The sequence below is a fragment of the Pongo abelii genome, chromosome 21 (genome assembly GCF_028885655.2).
Source record: "Pongo abelii isolate AG06213 chromosome 21, NHGRI_mPonAbe1-v2.0_pri, whole genome shotgun sequence".
Lineage (NCBI taxonomy): Eukaryota > Metazoa > Chordata > Mammalia > Primates > Hominidae > Pongo > Pongo abelii.
Window position 1 is genome coordinate 52,791,911 of NC_072006.2, and position 19,613 is coordinate 52,811,523.

The window sequence follows — 19,613 nt, forward strand, 5'->3', positions numbered from 1 at the left end:
TCCCTCTCTGCAGAAGGGAAGGGACTGGGATTCAGGAGGGGCCTCCAGGGAGCATCCACAGTTATGTCTTTTCAGATTCTCTTCCCTAAACTTGGTGGAGGTCCTGTGTGTCCGTGTGTCGACGTTCTTTATACCTTACCCATATTATACAAATGCTTTTTTCTATTTAATATTTAGAAGACAGTTATACACAAGAAGCATTAAATAGCAAGATGGCAGATGAACATCAGGAAGGAACATTAGGAACATCCACGATGTTCCATCCAGGAACCTTCACCATGGAAACCCTTGTGCTCATGGGTGTGGTCTCAAGACACAGTCAGCTGTTGGGGATCAGAGGCCACACTCATCGTAGCAGAGAGGCAGGACCAGCTGGGAGAGGGTCCTTCTGTGACACCTACTGCATCACCGGGCTCTGTGTAGTGACTCAGCTGCCAGAACTCACACAATATCATTCTGCACCAAAACCTCAAGGGAAAAATGGTAAGTTTGAAGTTTCTCTATTAGTAGCAATTCTCAGACTAATCTGTGTCCTCCATCCCTTCTCCACAAAACAACGTTTTATAGCTTTGCTTGGGTTCATTTATCCATTTATTTTTTATTTTACTAACTGATGGAAAAGACATATTGTGTACGTGTGATTTTTGTCTCTCTCAGTAAGGATAATTATGGATCATTCCTATTATTATTATTTCAATCATCATTTAGTTTTCTTAAGCTTCTCAAATCCTAAGGGCATTAATCAGGGTCTTTCTGTCTCGTGAGATAGAAGAGAAATCCAAACTGTGTAAGAGAAAAATGAATGCATTGATCACCAGGACTCACAAGTTCCCAGGCTTAACCTGCTTGAGAAACAGTTACACCTATGGTTTCAAGTGGCATCCTGTGATTCATTTTCTCTCTCTCTTCTCTCTCTCCTTCCCCAACACTGGCACCATGTTTAGCATCACAAAACTCAGACTTAAACAGCACAACAGGCTCCTCCCGGGTCTCCAGCTACACAACCCTCAGACTTAAACAACAGCAGCACCAGCTCCTCCCTGGGTCTCCAGCTCCACAACCCTCAAATTAGAACTGCAGCACTGGCTCCACCCAGTCTCCAGCTCCACACCTCAAACTTGAACTACAGCACCAGCTCCTCCCTGGGTCTCCGGCTCCACGGACCTTAAACTAAAACAGCAGCACTGGCTCCTCCCCAGGTCCCCAGCTACAGACCCTCAAACTAGAACAGCAGCACCAGCTCCACCTAAAGTCTCCAGCTCCACACCTCAAACTAGAACTTCAGCACCCGCTCCTCCCCGAGTCTCAATATCCACGATCCTCAAAATAAAACAGCAGCACGGGCTCCTCCCCTGGTCTTCAGCTTCACGACCTTAACTATAACAGCACCACCCGCTCCTCCGGGGTCAAAAGCTCCAAGACGCTAAAACTAGAACAGCAGACCAGCTTCTACCTAAAACACCAGCTCCAAGACTCTCAAACAAGAACAGCAGCACTGACTTCTCACCAGGTCTCCAGCTCCATGAACCTCAAACTTGAACAGCAGCACCCGCTCCTCCCCGGGTCTCCAGCTCCATGAACCTCAAACTTGAACAGCAGCACCTGCTTCTCCCTGGGTCTCCAGCTCCACAGACCTTAAACTAAAACAGCAGCACCTGCTCCTCCCCAGGTCCCCAGCTGCAGACCCTCAAACTGCAACAGCAGCACCATCTCCTCTCTGGGTCTCCAGCTCCATGACCCTAAAACTGGAACAGCAGCACCAGCTCCTCCTTGGGACAACAGCTCCAAGACCCTCAAACTACAACAGCAGCCCTGACTCCTGACCAGGTTTACAGCTCCACAAACCTCAAACCTGAACTTCAGCACTGGCCGAAGTCTCCAGCCCCCTGACCCTCAAACTAGAACAGCAGCACCATCTCCTCTCTGGGTCTCCAGCTCCACAGACCTTAAACTAAAACAGCAGCACCAGCTCCTCCCGAGGTCTCCAGCTACAGACCCTTAAACTACAACAGCAGCACCAGCTCCACCCAAAGTCTCCAGCTCCCCACCTCAAACTAGAACTCCAGCACCCGCTCCTCCCTGAGTCTCAATATCTGCCACTCTCAAACAGCAGCACTGGCTCCTCCCCTGGTCTTCAGCTTCACGACCCTAACTATAACAGCACCACCTGCTCCTCCGGGGTCAACAGCTCCAAGACCCTAAAACTAGAACAGCAGACCAGCTTCTACCCAGGTCACCAGCTCTGAGACTCTCAAACTAGAACAGCAGCCTTAACTTCTCGCCAAATCTCCAACTCCACGACCCTTAAACTTGAACTGCAGCACCTCCTCCTCTCCAGGTCTCCAGCTTTACGGACTTTAAACTAAAACAGCAGCACCAGCTCCTCCTGAGGTCCCCAGCTACAGACCCTCAAACTAAACAGGAGCACTGACTCCTGCCCACATATCTAGCTCCACGAACCTCAAAATTAAACTGCAGTACCACCTCCTTCCTGCATCTCCAGCTCCACGACCCTCAAACTACAATAGCAACACTGGCTCCCCCATCCCAGGTCTCCATCTCCATGAGCATCAAACTTGAGTTGCAACACTGGCTCCACCCAAATTCTCCAGCTCCAGGATGCTAACTGTAATAGCAACACCAGCTCCTCTGCAGGTCACCAGCTCCAAGACTCCCAAACTAGTACAGCAGCACTGACTCCTGCCCAGGTTTCCAGCTCCATGAACCTCAAACTTGAACTGCAGCACCACCTCCTCCCTGGTTCTCCAGCTTCACAACCCTCAAACTAGAACAGCAGCACCGGCTCCAACCAAAGTCTCCATCTCCACGCCTCCAACTTGAACTCCAGCACCGGCTCCTTCCTGGGTCTCATGATCCATGACCCTGAAAATAAAACAGCAGCACCGGCTCCTCTCTAGGTCTCCAGCTCCACGAACCTCATATTTAAAAAGCAGCACTGGCTCTAAACCCAGGTCTCCAGCTCCACCATCATCAAACTTGAATGGCAGCACTAGCTGCTCCCAAAGTCTCCAGCTCCACGACCCTAAAACGTGAACAGCAGCACTGGCTCCTCCCCAGGTCTTCAGCTTCACGACCCTATTACAGCAACACCCGCTCCTCCCCGGGTCGCCAGCTCCAAGACCCTAAAACTAGAACAGCAAACTGGCTCCTACCCAGGACACCAGCTCCAAGACTCTTAAACTAGAACAGCAGCACTGATTTCTTGCCAGGTCTCCAGCTCCACGACCCTCATACTTGAACTACAGCAACAGCTCTGCCCAGGTCTCCAGCTCCAGGGACCTTAAACTAAAACAGCAGCACCAGCTCCTCTGCAGGTCCCCAGCTACAGGCCCTCAAACTAGAACAGCAGCACCATCTCCTCTCTGGTTCTCCAGCTTCATGACCCTGAAACTAGAAAAGAAATGCTGACTCCCTTCCACCCCCCGCCGCCACCAACCTCCACCTCCAGGAACATCAAACTTGAATTACAACAGCGGCTCAACCCAAAGTCTCCAGCTCCCCGACGCTAACTACAACAGCAGCACCAGCTCCTCCCTGGGTCACCAGCTCCAAGACCCTCAAACCAGAACAGCAGCACTGACTCCTGCCCAGGTCACCAGCTCCAAGACTCTCAAACTAGAATAGCCGCACTGACTCCTGCCCAGGTTTCCAGCTCCATGAAACTCAAACTTGAATTGCAACACTGGCTCCTTTCCAGGTCTCCAGCTACTCATCCCTCAAACTGTTGCTCCTCCCTGTGTCTCCAGCTTCATCACCCTCAAACTTGAACTGCAGCGCCCATTCCTCCCCAGGTCTCCAGCTCCACGACGCTTAAACTTGAACTACAGCACTTGATCTTCCCCAAGTCTCCAGCTCCATGACCCTTATACTTGAACAGCAGCACCAACTCCTGCCCAGGTCTCCAGCCTCACGACCTTCAAATTTAAAAAGCAGAACTGGCTCCAACCCAGGTCTCCAGCTCCACCATCATCAAACTTGAATGGCAGCACTAGCTTGCCACAAAGTCTCCAGCTCCCACGACCCTCAAATGTGAACAGCAGCACTGGCTCCTCCCCAGGTCTTCAGTTTCACGACCCTAACTATTACAGCAACACCCGCTCCTCCCCGGGTCACCAACTCCAAGACCCTAAAACTAGAACAGCAGACTGGCTCCTACCCAGGTCACCAGCTCCAAGACTCTCAAACTATAACAGCAGCACTGACTTCTCGCCAGGTCTCCAGCTCCATGACCCTCAAACTTGAAGTGCAGCAAAAACTCCGCCCAGGTCTCTAGCTCCACACACTTTAAACTAAAACAGCAGCACTGGCTCCTCCCGAGGTCCCCAGCTACAGACCCTCAAACTAGAACAGGAGCACTGACTCCTGCCCAGATATACAGCTCCACGAACCTCAAACTTGAACTGCAGTACCTGCTCCTTCCCGGGTCTTTAATTCCATGACCCTGAAAATAAAACAGCAGCACTGGCTTTTCCCCAGATCCCCAGCTCCACGACCCTCAAATTTAAAAAGCAGCACCAGCTCCTCCCTGGGTCAGCACCTCCATGATCCTCAAACCTGAACTACAGCACTGGCTCTTCCCAGGGTCACCAGATCCCAGACCCTCAAACTAGAAGAGCAGCACTGTCTCCTCCCCATATCTCCAGCTCCATGACCATCAAACTTGAAGAGTAGCACCATTTCCTTTGTGGGTCTCCAGCTCCACTATCTTCAGACTTGAACAGCAGCACCAGCTTCTCCCCAGGTCTCCAGCTGCATGACCCTCAAACAGGAACAGCAGCACCAGCTCCTCCCTGGGTCTCCAACTCCTCAAGTCTAAGGATCATAGAGCTGGAGACCCAGAAAGGCAATGGTGCTACTCTTCAAGTCTGAGGGTCATGGAACTGGAGACCCGCGGAGGAGCTGGTGCTACCTCTGTTCAAGTTTGAGCATCTTGGAGCTGGAGACCCAGGGAGGCGCCACTTGAACGGTAGCTCCTCCCCCAGTCTCTAGCTTCATGACCCTCAAACTTGAAGAGTAGCACCATTTCCTTTCTGGGTCTCCAGTTCCATGACCCTCAGACTTGAACAGTAGCACCAGCTCCTTTCTGGGTCTCCACCTCCACTATCTTCAGACTTGAACGGCAGCACCAGCTTCTCCCCAGGTCTCCAGCTCCATGACCCTCAAACCAGAACAGCAGCACCGGTTCCTTTCTGGGTCACCAGCTCCACAAACCTCAGACTTCAACAGCAACCCGGCTCCTCTCCTGGTCTCCAGCTCTATAACCCTCAAACTAGAACAGCAGCACCGGTTCCTTTCTGGGTCACCAGCTCCACGACCTTCAGACTTGAATGGCAGCACTGACTTTTCCCCGGGTCTCCAGCTCCATGACCTTCAGACTTTAACAGCAGCACCAGCTCCTCCCCGGGTCTCCAGCTCCATGACCTTCAGACTTGAACGGCAGCACCAGTTCCTCCCCGGATCTCCAGCTCCATGACCTTCAGACTTAAATGGCAGCACCAGCTCCTCCCCGGATCTCCAGCTCCATGACCTTCAGACTTGAACGGCAGCACTGGCTCCTCCCTGGGTCTTGAACCTGCACAGCCTGCAGATTTTGGACTTGCTAGCCTTCAGGATCACATTAGCCAATTCCTTAAACTCAATCTCTTTCTCTGTATGTAGGATATGGACACCTCCTGCTGGCTCTTTTTCCGGAGAGCCCAGTGAACACACCGTGCATCAGTCTCCATCATTCACCAGAGCGTCTTTCCAACAGCCTTTGCTGTGATATTTCTTAAATAAAGGTCACTCCAAAGACCCTCACCTCTGGATTGTAACCAACTCAGTGGCAGACTTAATCCATTTCTACCTGCTGACATTTCTCATATGGAATAGGCTGTTTGACAGATTGAAGCTGTCTCCCCCCACTCCCCAGGCCAGTGCACACTTATCTCCCTTGAATGTTGATTTCATGTTCATTTTAGAGACTGAGGCACAAAGACAGGCAAATACAAGGTGAAGTCGGTGACAAATAAACAATGCTATTTAGGCATTGAGAGTTTGTTTTTGTGTTTGTGTTTTTTTGCTAATTAGTTCCGCCTGGTAGAGGAGGGAGAGGGGAAGGAGGAAGGGAGAAGTTCCCTGGCAGGGCTGAGAGGCAAAATGGTGCCTGCGCCTCTTGGAGTTCACGGGAATGGCCTGGCTCTGCTGCCTTCTATGGGTAAGGGCCCATCGGTTTTTTTTTTCTGGGACTTATGTCACCTGGGCTTATACTGAGCCGCCCTCAGCAAGGTCTTCTCACTTGCCCCTGCCACCCAGAGCCCCAGGATGCCCTAGTTCCTGCCCCTCAAAGACCTGGGACTCCTGTTCCTGGGACCTTCTGGTCGGTTTCGCTTTTCCTTGCTTCAGGACGTTACGTGGATTCTGTCACCTGCCACCTCAGAACCGTGAGCGACACACCCACTGCCTGTCACCCAGGACAGTTTCACCCAAGTCTTCCATCCCAAGAAGGTCCTTCCTGGCACCTTGTGGGCCAACAGCATCTCCAAGGAACCACAGGACTTCGGGCAGGGGGGCGTCTGGGAAGCATCAAGAGCTTCAGGAGGGGAGTCCTTTACAGGTGGGGATTACGGAGCCCTGCAGGGACCCTTAGAACAGGTGGGTCGGGGTGGGGCTGAGGTCTCGGCCCCTTGATTCAGGTTCCTGGCTTATGTCGACCTCTCTGAAATCTCCCACCCACAGCCAAGCCGCTGGCCACCCCACTGCTGCCCTGTGTCACCGTGTTTTGATGGAGAGCTCACTAGGCTCTCCCAGCTGCTCTCCTCCTGGAGCAGGGAGTGTTGGAAGTGGGGGCTGATCTGCATATGAACGTGGCTCTTAACCAGGTGAGGGGCTTGAAGTCCTCTGGGGCTAATAACTGCTCCATGAATAATGGTCCCTCTTAAAATGTAATTAAACATTTATCAGATGTATTTCTACAGAAACATCCATCTTAAGGGGGGACCGGATTTCCTACCATTCGTATCAGTTTCCTGAAATGAGGCAGAGGCACTCCCAGCTCCCCCTCCCCTCCCCGGCCTCAGTTCCCTGGGCCGGATGTCCTGCTGGGGCCTGTGGTGCAGTTTCAGCTGGTTCACCCCATGCAGAGCTTGATGGGGTTGGGTTGGTTTTAATCAGAATGGTAAACTGCAAATGATACAGGGCCTGGGCTCTGTTGGGATAATTGTGTTGACCAAGTCCCTTGTGAATTAAATCATTTAATACTGGAAATGGAAAAGGCCCCCTCATCTTCCTTCTGAATGAGCCGTGAAATAGGCTCTGGGAACGGCCTCCAGAATGAAGTGGTTGTCAGGTCTTGGCGCCAAGATCTGATGGGGGGTCAGAAGACAGGGCACCAGCAGGACAGGGTACTTGGGGAGGCCTATCACGACACGCAGTAGATGCATCCTGTGTCAGCAGCACCCCAAACTCGGGAGGCTGATCAGGATGCAGCTAACATACCTGGGATGTGTGCACTGACCGCATGCCACCTGAGGCACCCTCGGAGCATCTGAGAACCAAAGAATCACTCCTCAGCTTCCCAACCAGGGGACAAGTTTGGGCTCTGGCGTGGGACAGCTCTTGTCTTCACTCCGAATCTCTGACCTTTCTCAATGCAGTGCTGGGGTTGACTTGGCAGATGAGGCTGCTGGGACTCAAATCACCTCACTGGCTTAAAGGCATATTTAATCTGCTCCCAAGAAGGTGGAACCAAGGACTAGCTGGTCCCAGCCATGAATTCTCTGAAAATTAGAAGAATAACAAAGCATATCAAATAGGATTAACACAAACACTTTTCAACAGTGCCTGTGAGGCAACAGAAACATGAGCACAGGATGCCCATCAGTGGGGGGCCACCAGGCCCAATGTCTCCAAAAGCAATTTGCGGGATGTATCAAGAGCTTAAATTTAAAAAGCACTTAATCCCTGATGCAGTTATCACACACATAAGATATTATCTTAAGGAGCTGTTTATAAACGCAAACCAAGATTATGTAGTAATATGATCATTGCCACATATACTGCAACAGCAAAAGTTGGAAGCAGTACAAATGTCCAACAATATAGGAATGGAGAAGAGTGCACGGGTTTTCCAGACAGGGAAATATTGGAGGATGATTTGATCACATGCTTACCTGAAATTTTCAGTAGTGTGGAAAGTGCTTGTGATTTCATGTGAAGTGAAAAAAACGGATACAAAAACGTGGATTTTACACTCTTATCACACACGCACCCATATTCAGAGGAAATAGTTAAATAAGAGACAGATCAAGGTACCAACAGTAGTAACACACGTCGGTGGTAACATTATAGATGGTTTTCATTTTCTTTTTCATAGTTGTTGGTATGTTTCCAAATTTTCAAGAATGATCAGGTCTTTGAAAATCAGAAGGAAAAAACTAAAGTTGCCAGTTGCTACCAGGTGAAAACCACAATATTCTCTAGCAATTTCTGCAAACTATAGGATCCTTCATAAAATATACAGGTCCTTTAATAACTGATATGTTCAAATTTTCAATAAAAATTCTGATGTAAAATAAGGAAAGAAACATTCAAAGTATTCATTATGATCTTGTATTCATGTTTGAGAAAGATACAGAGCAGTCAAATTACTTTGGAAAGTGTAAAAATTGGTCGTTTCGTTTTAAATTGCTACCTCTAACACCTTCATGTGACTTCAGTAACCTATCTGCTCCCTGCCAACCTTAAAGTGCTTAATTACCACAAATTTCTGAAATAAATCTATCATTTGAATAACCTTTGTGAAAATCAGTATTGAGTGCTTTTACATGATTTGATCACAGCAATAGAAACAGTCCCATTTGTCTCCGCACATGCAAATGACTTATTAACATTGAAGCGATGAGTTCACTTTACTGAGATTCCCAAGATATGCATAATCCCCAAACATTACTCCCCTCCCTAAAGTCCTTTAATATCATCCCTTTGCTCTAGGATGTCCTGATTCCTCACCAGCTTACATTCCCAGCAGCATCTGGCCGCCTTGCCCTCTCTGCTACCCCTGGCCTTATCACAGTTCCTCAAACCGAACAGGCTCAGCCCACCCCAGCACCTTGGCACTTGCTGTGCTTCGCAGAGCTCCCATCCAGTTCTTGCCCCACTCAGCTCCAGCCTGTGGGATGTTCCTTAGTTCCAAGAAGGCACGGCATCCTCCTCATCCCCAGTCCTTTGCACACGCTGTTCCCTTTGCTGAAACATTCTTCCCTTCCCACCACCTGCAGTTACCTGGCTAATTCCTGCTTCCCTTTGGTAGACTTTCCCTCCATTCCCAAACACTATGCCCCAAGCTCCTATCCCCTGACCCAGGATCAAACTGTATGATCCCCCAAATGTTTCCTTTGCAGCATTTTGCACATTCAGTTACTGGATGGTATTTTCATTGAGTCTTTGAATAGTTGGCTTCCCGTCTGGTCTGGAAACTCCATGAGAGCAGAGAATGAAAGTCATGCACTCACGCCAGCAGGTTGTCTGTTAACAAAGATTAAATGAATGACTGGTGGATTTGCACAGCATTTAGGCCTTTGTGCCCTGTGCTGGAATCATTCTGTCCTTGTATATTAAGCCACTTTACCTGGGTGGAATTTCCCTTGCCATGCTAGCTGCAGGTTTAGTAAAATGACAGTCCCTGTGGAGGACAGAGAAGCCTCCAGCTGCCTCCCTATCCTGGGGGATGGGAATGGGGGAACAAGACTAGATGATCCATGAAGGAAAGAAACGCACCACACAAGAGCACCAGCATCTGTTCACCTGCTACACATCAGTCATTCATGGCATCCAAAAGGAAAAGACCCTTTCTCCTGTATGACATCCATCCCTGTACCTGTACCAGCCCTGGAACCACCAGAAGGAACGGTGGAGAAGGGGACCCCAAATCTTAGTTAGAAGTGAGTAGGAGGAGAGGAAAAACTTGGAATTAAATGTGAGACTAAAATTTAGATTTGGAGCAGGCTAGGATTTTACTACCTGGATGAGAGTGATGATTGATGAGCTCGTTCTTACAAATAGAAGTGGGCCATTCGCGGTGGCTTACGCCTGTAATCCCAGCACTTTGGGAGGCCGAGGCAGGCGGATCAGGAGGTCAGGAGATCGACACCATCCTGGCTAACACAGTGAAACCCTGTCTCTACCAAAAAAAAAAATAGAAAAAAATTAGCTGGGCATGGTGGCGGGTGCCTGTAGTCTCAGCTACTCGGGAGGCTGAGGCAGGAGAATGCCATGAACCCAGGAGGCGGAGCTTGCAGTGAGCCGAGATCACGCTGTGTCCGAAATTGGTGGGTTCTTGGTCTCACTGACTTCAAGAATGAAGCCACAGACCCTCGCGGTGAGTGTTACAGCTCTTAAGGTGGCGCGTCTGGAGTTTGTTCCTTCTGATGTTCAGATGTGTTCATAGTCTCGCTGGCTCAGGAGTGAAGCTGCAGAGCTTCGCGGGGAGTGTTACAGCTCTTAAAGCAGTGCATCTGGAGTTGTTTGTTCCTCCCAGTGGGCTCGTGGTCTCACTGGCTTCAGGAGTGAAGCTGCAGATTTTTACCGTGAGTGTTACAGCTCATAAAAGCAGCGTGGACCCAAAGAGTGAGCAGTAGCAAGATTTATTGCAAAGAACGAAAGAACAAAGCTTTCACAGTGTGGAACGGGACTGAGCGGGTCTGTCAGTACCGGTTGGGACAGCCTGCTTTTATTCTCTTATCTGGCCCCACCCACATCCTGCTGATTGGTGGAGCCAAGTGGCCTGTTTTGACAGGGCGCTGATTGGTGCGTTTACAATCCCTGAGCTAGATACAAAAGTTCTCCATGTCCCCATCAGGTTAGTTAGATACAGAGCTTCCACACACAGGTTCTCCAAGGCCCCACCGGAGCAGCTAGATACAGAGTATCGATTAGTGCGCTCACAAACCTTACGCTAAACACAGGGTGCTGATTGGTGTGTTTACAAACCTTGAGCTAGATACAGAGTGCCGATTGGTGTATTTACAATCCCTGAGCTAGACATAAATGTTCTCCAAGGCCCCACCGGAGCAGCTAGCTACAGAGTGTGACTGGTGCACTCACAAACCTTGAGCTAAACACAGGGTGCTGATCGGTGTGTTTACAAACCTTAAGCTAGATACAGAGTGCCGATTGGTGTGTTTACAATCCCTGAGCTAGATATAAAGACTCTCCACGTCCTGGCCACACTCAGGAGCCCAGCTGGCTTCACCTAGTGGATCCCGCACCGGGGCTGCAGGTGGAGCTGCCTGCCAGTCCCGCGCCGTGTGCTCACACTCCTCAGCCTTTGGGTGGTCAATGGGACTGGGCGCCATGGAGCAGGGGGCGGCGCTCATCGGGGAGGCTCAGGCTGCACAGGAACCCACGGAGGCGGGGGAAGGCTCAGGCATGGCAGGCTGCAGTCCCGAGGCCTGCCCCGCGGGAAGGCAGCTAAGGCCCGGCGAGAAATCGAGCGCAGCGCCGGTGGGCTGGCACTGCTGGGGGACCCAGTATACCCTCCACAGCCGCTGGCCCGGGTGCTAAGTCCCTCATTGCCCGGGGCCGGCAGGGCCGGCCGGCTGCTTCAAGTGCGGGCCCGCCAAGCTCACACCCACCCGGAACTCCAGCTGGCCCGCAAGCGCCGCACACAACCCCGGTTCCCGCTCGCGCCTCTCCCTCCACACCTCCCTGCAAGCTGAGGGAGTGGGCTCCGGCCTTGGCCAGCCCAGAAAGGGGCTCCCACAGTGCAGCGGTGGGCTGAAGGCCTCCTCAAGTGCCGCCAAAATGGTAGCCCAGGCAGAGGAGGCGCCGAGAGCGAGCGAGGGCTGTGAGGACTGCCAGCACGGTGTCACCTCTCAACGCCACTGCACTCCAGCCTGGGCAACAGAGACTCCGTCTCAAAAAAAAAAAAAAAAAAAGTGAACAAAAACCCAAGGGATCTTCCCAAAATGTCATCCAGAAGCAGGGGCCTGAGACCTAATAATAGGGCAGGGATTAGTGTGAGGCAAGGGAGACACTCACCCCAGGCATAAAATCTAAATGGGCCCCAAAAATTCAATAATCATGATAAATAACGTAATAACACAGTACTTTTTAAAACTCAAACTTCATGCAAAAAAACCTGTGATTAACAAAATATTAAAAATTTAAAGACAGGATCCTTTGTGAGGAAGAAGGAGGAGGAGGAGGAAGGAGAAGAAAGACGGAGGAAGAGGAGGAGGAGGAAAGGAGACAGGATTCAATGTAGCACTTGCACAATTTGGCCTCACTTGCTCACCCTAACCCAGCCCTGCCTCACAGAAGCTACTGGAAGGCAGCTGCTGGAGAAAAGTGAAGCTGTTTCCTGCTTGTATTCAGTTCAGACCTTCCGTAAACCAGCTACAGGTGAGACAGTGATGACCCACCTGTGCCAAACAGGGCTGAAATCTACCATCAGGACCGCGATAACCGGGCCCGTGCTGCCTGTTCCCAGCTGCACTCAGACACTTTGACTTACAGGCTCAGGCCGGGGTTGCTTCTCTCACTGACATCGAGAACTTGTTAAGAGAAGTAAGTCTCAGTTATAGGAAGTCAGATGTTCCCAAGGGATGCAATCAAGGAGTTTATTTATTTAAAATGCAGCTCCGTGTGGGGGTAGGAAGGGGAATGATTTTTTTTTTTTTTTTTTTTTTTTTTTTGTGAGACGGAGTCTTGCTCTGTCACCCAGGCTGGAGTGCAGTGGTGTGAGCTCTGCTCACTGCAAGATCCGCCTCCCAGGTTCACACCATTCTCCTGCCTCAGCCTCCCGAGTAGCTGGGACTACAGGCACCTGCCACCACACCCGGCTAGTAGAGACGGGGTTTCGCCGTGTTAGCCGGGATGGTCTCGACCTCCTGACCTCGTGATCCACCCACCTCAGTCTCCCAAAGTGAGCCACTGCCCCCGGCCAGGAAAGGGAATGATTCTTATTCTTGTTTTCATCTTTATTCACTTTCTCTGTTGTGTCGTCTCTGGCCATGAGCCTGTCATTTCTGTAATAAAAGAGCAGCAGTCGCTAGGGTTCCATTTGGAGGGGAAAGTACAGACCATCCGTCAACATGGTCAGGTTTCTTCCAGATCAGCCCCAGGGAGCAAGAACTGCCAGCTTACAAGGACAGGTCTGTGCTCTGTGGATGGGCCAGAAAGAGGGTGTGCAGCGAGGGAATGGTAATCACATAGGAGAAAATGGCCAGGGTCACAGCCTGGTTTGTCCCCTTCTCACTGGGGGCCTGCAGAAGGCTGGTCCAAGCCAGCGACACCCGTGCATAGGGGTCAAAATGGACTGGGACCCTTCAATTGCTTCCTGGTGTCTTGAGATAGCCTCCCACCCACCGGCCCCCACCGTGGGCCCCTGCACTGGCTTCACCAAGAAGAAACTGGGAGGCTGAGGGGCTGACCTGCGGGGATTTCTTTTACTCAGTCCCTGTGGGCCTGTTGAATGTTTAACTTATGCTTAAAAAACATGCCTGCCTCTTTGCATGTCTAACTGTCATAAGGAGCATGTGTTACTTTGCTAAAGAAGGAAAACATCACTCCAAACCACCTGTGCATTTAGTAAACACCAATTCCCAGCCCAGACCAGTGGGTTTGCTGCTGCCGCAAAAAGAAACAAAAGCTCAAAACCCACATGGAGCCTTCAAAGGCCACCTGGCTCCAAGCTCACCCTCAGAATTCACTAACTGGTGTGTCTGGAGCTGTTTCTTTTTTGGTGTCTGGTGTCAGGAAAGAGAAGACAGTTGGGGGCTTAATCCCATCAGACCCAAACCTCGGTTCTCTGTGTCCCATCTAGACGCCACTGGAGCTGAATGAACCACGAGCTGCTGCCCTGAGCAGGGAGTTGAATCTACCCTTGATCAGATGGTTGAAGCCGCGCACACCCTCTAGGGCCCTGCAAGGGGGTGGGGAATCACCCGTTGGTTTTATCTCACAGCAGGGATGACCCCTCACTGGGCACCCCAGCTCAGACCTCAAGGGAAGCAGGCTGGAGGGAAGATGGGTGGAAGGATGGGGCCCCTGGTGGGAGGACTCACAGGGTAAGAGATCCCACCCACTCAGGCAATTCACACTTGGGGTCTTTGGGGCCCTCGAAAGAAACGTTGGTTCACAGTGAACACAGGTCCAGCTATTCAGGGTCACAATTATCTGCAGCAGGCACAACCACCCACTCCCAAAAGATGAATTCAGTAAGGCAGAAACTTTAGCTCATGGTGAATTTCTTACTGAAAATGATTTCTGTAATCATGTTTTATTTACCTGTATTTAAAGATTGAAGTTTCAATATGGTAGCTTAATTCCTTAACAAAGAGAAAGAATGCATATCTTGTGGTAATGGGGACCAGCAGCTCCATGAATCAAAGCTTTCTGTGGCTTGATCTAGTTCAGGGTATGAGTGATACATTTAATGTGCCAGCAAAAGCCTCTGGTAAACAGGGAGCAGCGTTACAGCCAGCAGAGCCCAAGGGCTTGCTGGAGCTGATGGAGATTTAAGGGAGCAGGTTTGAGCTCCTCGTGAGGCCGAATGAGAGGAAGGCTCTCACCATCTCCTGAGTGTCAGGCTGGACTCAAAGGGGAGAGAAAATTGTTTAAATGAAACAAAACACTGTCATTGCAATGTGACAATTCTCTTCCCTTTTCTTTTTTTCCTTTTTTTTTTTTTTTTTTTTGTGGACACAGGTTCTTGTTCTGTCACCCACCCAGGCTGGATTACAGGGGCATGATCTTGACTTACTGCAGCCTCAACCTTCCAGGCTTAGATGATCCTCCTGCCTCTTCAGTAGCTGGGACCACAGGCGTGTGCCACCACATCTGGCTTTTTTTTTTTTTTTAGACATGAGGTCTCGCCACATTGCCCAGACTGGTGGATTACAGGTGTCAGCCACCACACCTGGCTCCCTTCTCTTTCTATCTCACCTCACAGTGTCTCTGCATCCCCATCTCTTACCACTCTCCCAACTTCTTAGATACTCTGGCCCCATCTCTGATCCTCCTGATCTCTGGCCTTTGCACTTGCTGTTCCCTCCACCTAGCATGCTGTTCCCTCAAATCACCCATGGCAGCCCCTTCTTATCCTTCAAGACAGCCCACATGTCACCTCCTCAGAGAGGCCTTCCCAGACCACCCAAAATGAAAAAGTAGCTCCACCCTCGTGACTCTTTATCCCATCTCCCAATCTGTGTCCTTTATTGTATATTTCACAATCTGAATGATGTTTATGTGTTGACCTGCATGCTATCCATCCTCATAGACTGGAACTTCCTGAGAGTGTCATGAGATCAGATGGCTCTTACTCACCGCTGTGTCCCAGACACCAGCACAGTGGCCTGTGTTTAAAGGTGCTCCGTCAATATTTGTCAAGTGACTGGACAGATACGGAAGTGGACGGTTACGCTGACAGTTTTTACAGGGGGACGTGTTGCTTTGTCTTCGACTTGTTCCATTGTTCTCGTATATAACATGGGCCTGACCAGAAGGAGGTGCTGCTTGGACATGACAAAAAGCTTTCACACAATCTGTTGGACAATAAGCCACATAAGTACCCCTTCTCTATCCGTTATTCTATACCTTCGTGGATAAATCACTAGATTTCATGTGGGCTCAGGAATTTTGAAATATATGTTTTAACAAATTGCTCATGTAGACAGGGATCCTAAAATATAGAGAGACATATAGATAGTCACCTGAGCCCTGCACGCTCTACACATGACTTTGCAATCCATTCTTCAAGGAAGACTGCAGTGAAGACGGCCCTTCAGAGCTGCGATGAATTGAGTCAAGGGGCTGGACCTTTAGACCCCTGTGTTTACTACCAGTCTTTGGAGATGGATGGACCCCAGGAAGGGTGACTGGGCAAAGCAGCTCCTGTTGGCCAGGGGCATTTTCTGGGGAGGGTCTCAGCTGTGAGCTCTCAGCAGGCAACCCCCTGGGCAGGGGGGCATGCATGCCTGCTCCTGAAAGGGGATGTGGGGGACACATCCCAGCATCTGGTCCCAGCCATGAGTCTTTCTCACCAAGGCCATTGTGCAAAAGCTTCCTGACAGGCCTCCCTTCTTCCACTCTTGCTTTCCCTATTTTCCACACAGCAGCCAGAGGAAGCCTGTGAAACCCAGGTCAGGTCCTGTGCTTCCTCTGCTCAGAACCCTCCATGGCTCCCACGTACTCAGAGTAAAACCCTGAGCTTCATGATAACCATGAGGCCCGCAGCTTCTGCCCCCAAGGCTTCTCTGACCTCACCTCCCGCTGCTCCTCTCCTCACTCAGCCGCAGCTGTGGCTCCCTCCCCGGTTTTCCTGGAACATGCCAGCACACCTGTTGCCGGCTTTGTGCTCACTGTTCTTTTGCCTGGAAGGCTCCACCCTCGATGTCATCCTGGCCCACAGCCTCAGCTCCTCCAGTCTTGGCTCAAATGGTGGCTTCTCAGCGGGGTCCTCCCTGACCATCCTACTGAAAATCAACAACCACCCCCCACAGGGGGCTGAAGAAGGGCCCCCCGTATGTGTCCACATTCAAACCCCTGGGACCTGTGTGCATGTCCATTGCAAAGGGGCTTTGCTGATGTAATTAAGTAAAGGATCTTGAGATAGAAAGATGACTCTAGATGACCTGGCTGGGCCCAGTGTAATCACAGGGGTCCTTATAAGAGGGAGGCAGGAGAGTCTGAGTCACAGGAGCTGTAGTGACAGGGCAGAGACTGGAATCATGTACTTGAGTATGGAGGAAGGGGCCACAAGCCCAGGAATATGAGGGGCTTAAAAGAAAATACAGGCCAGACCAGCATTTTGGGAGGCAGAGGCAGGTGGATCACTTGAGGTCAGGAGTTCGAGACCAGCCAGGCCAACATGGTGAAACCCCATCTCTACTAATACAAAAAAAATTAGCCGGACATGGTGGCGCACACATGTAGTCCCAGCTACTTGGGAAGTTGAGGCAGGAGAATCTCTTGAACCCAGGAGGCAGAGGCTGCAGTGAGCCAAGATTGCACCACTGCACTCCAGCCTGGGCAACAGAGTGAGATTCCGCCTCTAAAAAAAAGAAAGAGACAAAGAAAGAGGGCAGGGCGGGGTGTTGGGGAGAGAGAGAGAGAAGAAGGAAGGAAGGAAGGAAGGACAGAAGTAAGGGAAAGAAGGGAAAGGAAAGGAAAGGAAAAAAGAAAGAAAGAAGGAAGGAAGGAAAGAAAGAAAGAAAGGGAGAGAGAGAAAAGAAAAGACAGACATTGAAAACGCAAAGAATCCTACCCTCAGCGCTTCTAGCAGGAGCCAGCCCTACTGACACCTTGACTTAGCCCAGTGAAATTGACAGCAGACTCCTGACCTCCAGAGCTAGGAGAGAGTCCATCTGTGTTGTTTGAAGCTATCAAGTTGGTGGTGATTTGCAACCAACAGGAAGCTAACACACCCTCCCACATACCTGGGGCTTCCTATCCCCAAGCCTGCTGAATGTCTCCCTGTAGCATGGATTAGCAGCTGACATGCGTACTTTTCACTGATTTGTTTATCCCTCTCCACTTACTGAATGTCTGCTTCATAAAAGCAGGAATTTTGTTTGTTGCGAGATCCCCTACACCTAGCACAGTGCCTGACATATAGCAGGTGCTCTGCAAACATCCTCTGCAATGCTGCACCTGAGTCCTGAGAAGGGAGGAGGAGCAGATACTGGGATGAGCCAGGGGACAGAGCTCCCGGCAGAGGCAGCAACAAGGGTAGAGTCTGAGTCACAGCCAATCCCATCCTTCTAGATGGCTGCTGTAGGACCTAATGGATAAACTTCCTCCTAGCCCTGCCTCCACAGGGAAGTCCCTTCAACTGAAGCCATGGAAGCTAGGGACTCACTTAAGAGCCCCTAAAGTGAGAGATTAAGAGCATAGACCCTGAAGCCAGGCTGCCTAGGTTCAAATCTCAGCTCTGCCACCCACTAGCTGAGTGACTCTGGGCTAGTTAATTAACCTCTCTGTGCCAATTTCCACATCTACAGAATAAGGATAATGACAGTGCCCATCTCATAGGGCTATTGTGAGGATTGAAATAGCTAATGCATTTAGCACAGTGCCTGGCACACAGTACACATGATCTGCTGTTCCTATTTGGGTGGAAAGTCCAGCAAGTTGCAAAGATTGCTAAAAAGCAATGAGAGTATACCAGGGTGTCTAAACTGACAAGCAAAGGGTGTGATTAAAAGACAAGCCAGGTTGGCAGCAGAACATTCGCTTTCTTTGGCCTGGGCCACAGACAAGGAATTGAAAGGTAGCCTGGCAACGCTTCGAGAAAAATCAGTCACCCCTGTTGCCTGCCTGCCCTCGCCCATCCCATTTAACCTGCACTCTCCCGCCTCCTACCCTACCCCTAAAGGGATCCTGGAGCCTCCTGTTGCACAGGCCGGGCTGTGACATCCACAACACATCCCAGCCCATCTGCCCAGACACAGCCCCGTGAAGAGAAGGCCGAATGCAGAGCCAGGGCTGTGTTGACCGCAGAAGGGATGGAAGAAAATAGATGGGTGGGGTCTGCACAGTGGGGGTTGGTGCGTCATGCGGGTCTCACATGTGGCTTCCCTCCAACAAGCCCCCTGCACTCCCCGCCAGATGTAAGGAGGGAGGGGTGAAAGTGGGGTTTCCGCCAGAGGCAGCAGAGCTGGGGAGGGGCCCAGGCTGCAGGGACCTGTGTATGGGGCATGAGATGTCACCGGGGGCTTCCTACATGAGACGCAGTGAGTCATCAGGGTGCAGGGTGGAGGCTCTGAAGGAAGAGCCCAGGGGAATATGGGAAAGAAGTGACATGAGAATCCATCAACCACCACCCCAGTCCTTCCCTCCTCTGTTCAGGAGCAGGGCCGGGGCCCAGGAGACAGGGTGAGCTTTCTGCAGGAGAGACACCCGCCCTGAGAGGAACCTGGGCTGTCATAGCTGCACAGACACTGCAAGCCAGGAGCAGTGACCACACCCATGGAGCAGGGGCATCAGAAGCGGGCAGAAACAGAGGCTTGTCACCCGAGGGCTGTGAGCATGTGTTTGCAGTGACCATGACAGAGACACCTTCTCGTCAGCGGGGGTTCCTTCTGCAGGTCTCCACGGACAGTGAGTCTGAGGGGCAGGAACGGTGGGGGGCTGTCACGGGTGCCACATCAGGATGTCCCCGGCTGCCCTGAGCAGCAGGCAGTCCCCTTGAAGATTCCACATCATCAGCCTCTGGCCCGAGGGCTTCCCAGCGCCTCCTTTTCTCTGTTTTGTGTGACTTGGGCAGGCACTGGCATCTACATCTGTGCACTCTTGGCCCCTGGTGGGTGTGACCTGGGCCCTCCCATCAGACACACTTCAATCTCATCCCACACAGCCCAGGGCCAGGCCTTGGCACCTCATGCACAGACTCAAACAACACACCTGGGATCCGGGCACTGAGACTGCACGTGGCCTCATCCCAGTGTCTCAGAGGGAAATGAGGCTTGAATTTCTCCTAGGACACTGGACACCCCGCATCTCACGGCGCTGCATAAGAGGATGCTTGGCGCTGCATCCTCCCTGCAATAACCATCATTTAATAAGGCCAGAAGAAGTGGAGAAGGCGAGGCTGATGGGGCCGCCATGTGTTC

The 19,613-nt window shown here is 51.1% G+C and overlaps 1 long non-coding RNA gene across 1 annotated transcript; it reads left to right on the forward strand.

The window, feature by feature from the left end:
* The first annotated feature begins 298 nt into the window (after nucleotides 1-298).
* LOC129052144 (uncharacterized) lies at nucleotides 299-6,055 on the forward strand. Its single transcript, XR_008516987.1, has 2 exons — nucleotides 299-483; nucleotides 945-6,055. It is a non-coding gene; the product is annotated as an uncharacterized LOC129052144 (long non-coding RNA).
* The last annotated feature ends 13,558 nt before the right edge of the window (nucleotides 6,056-19,613 follow it).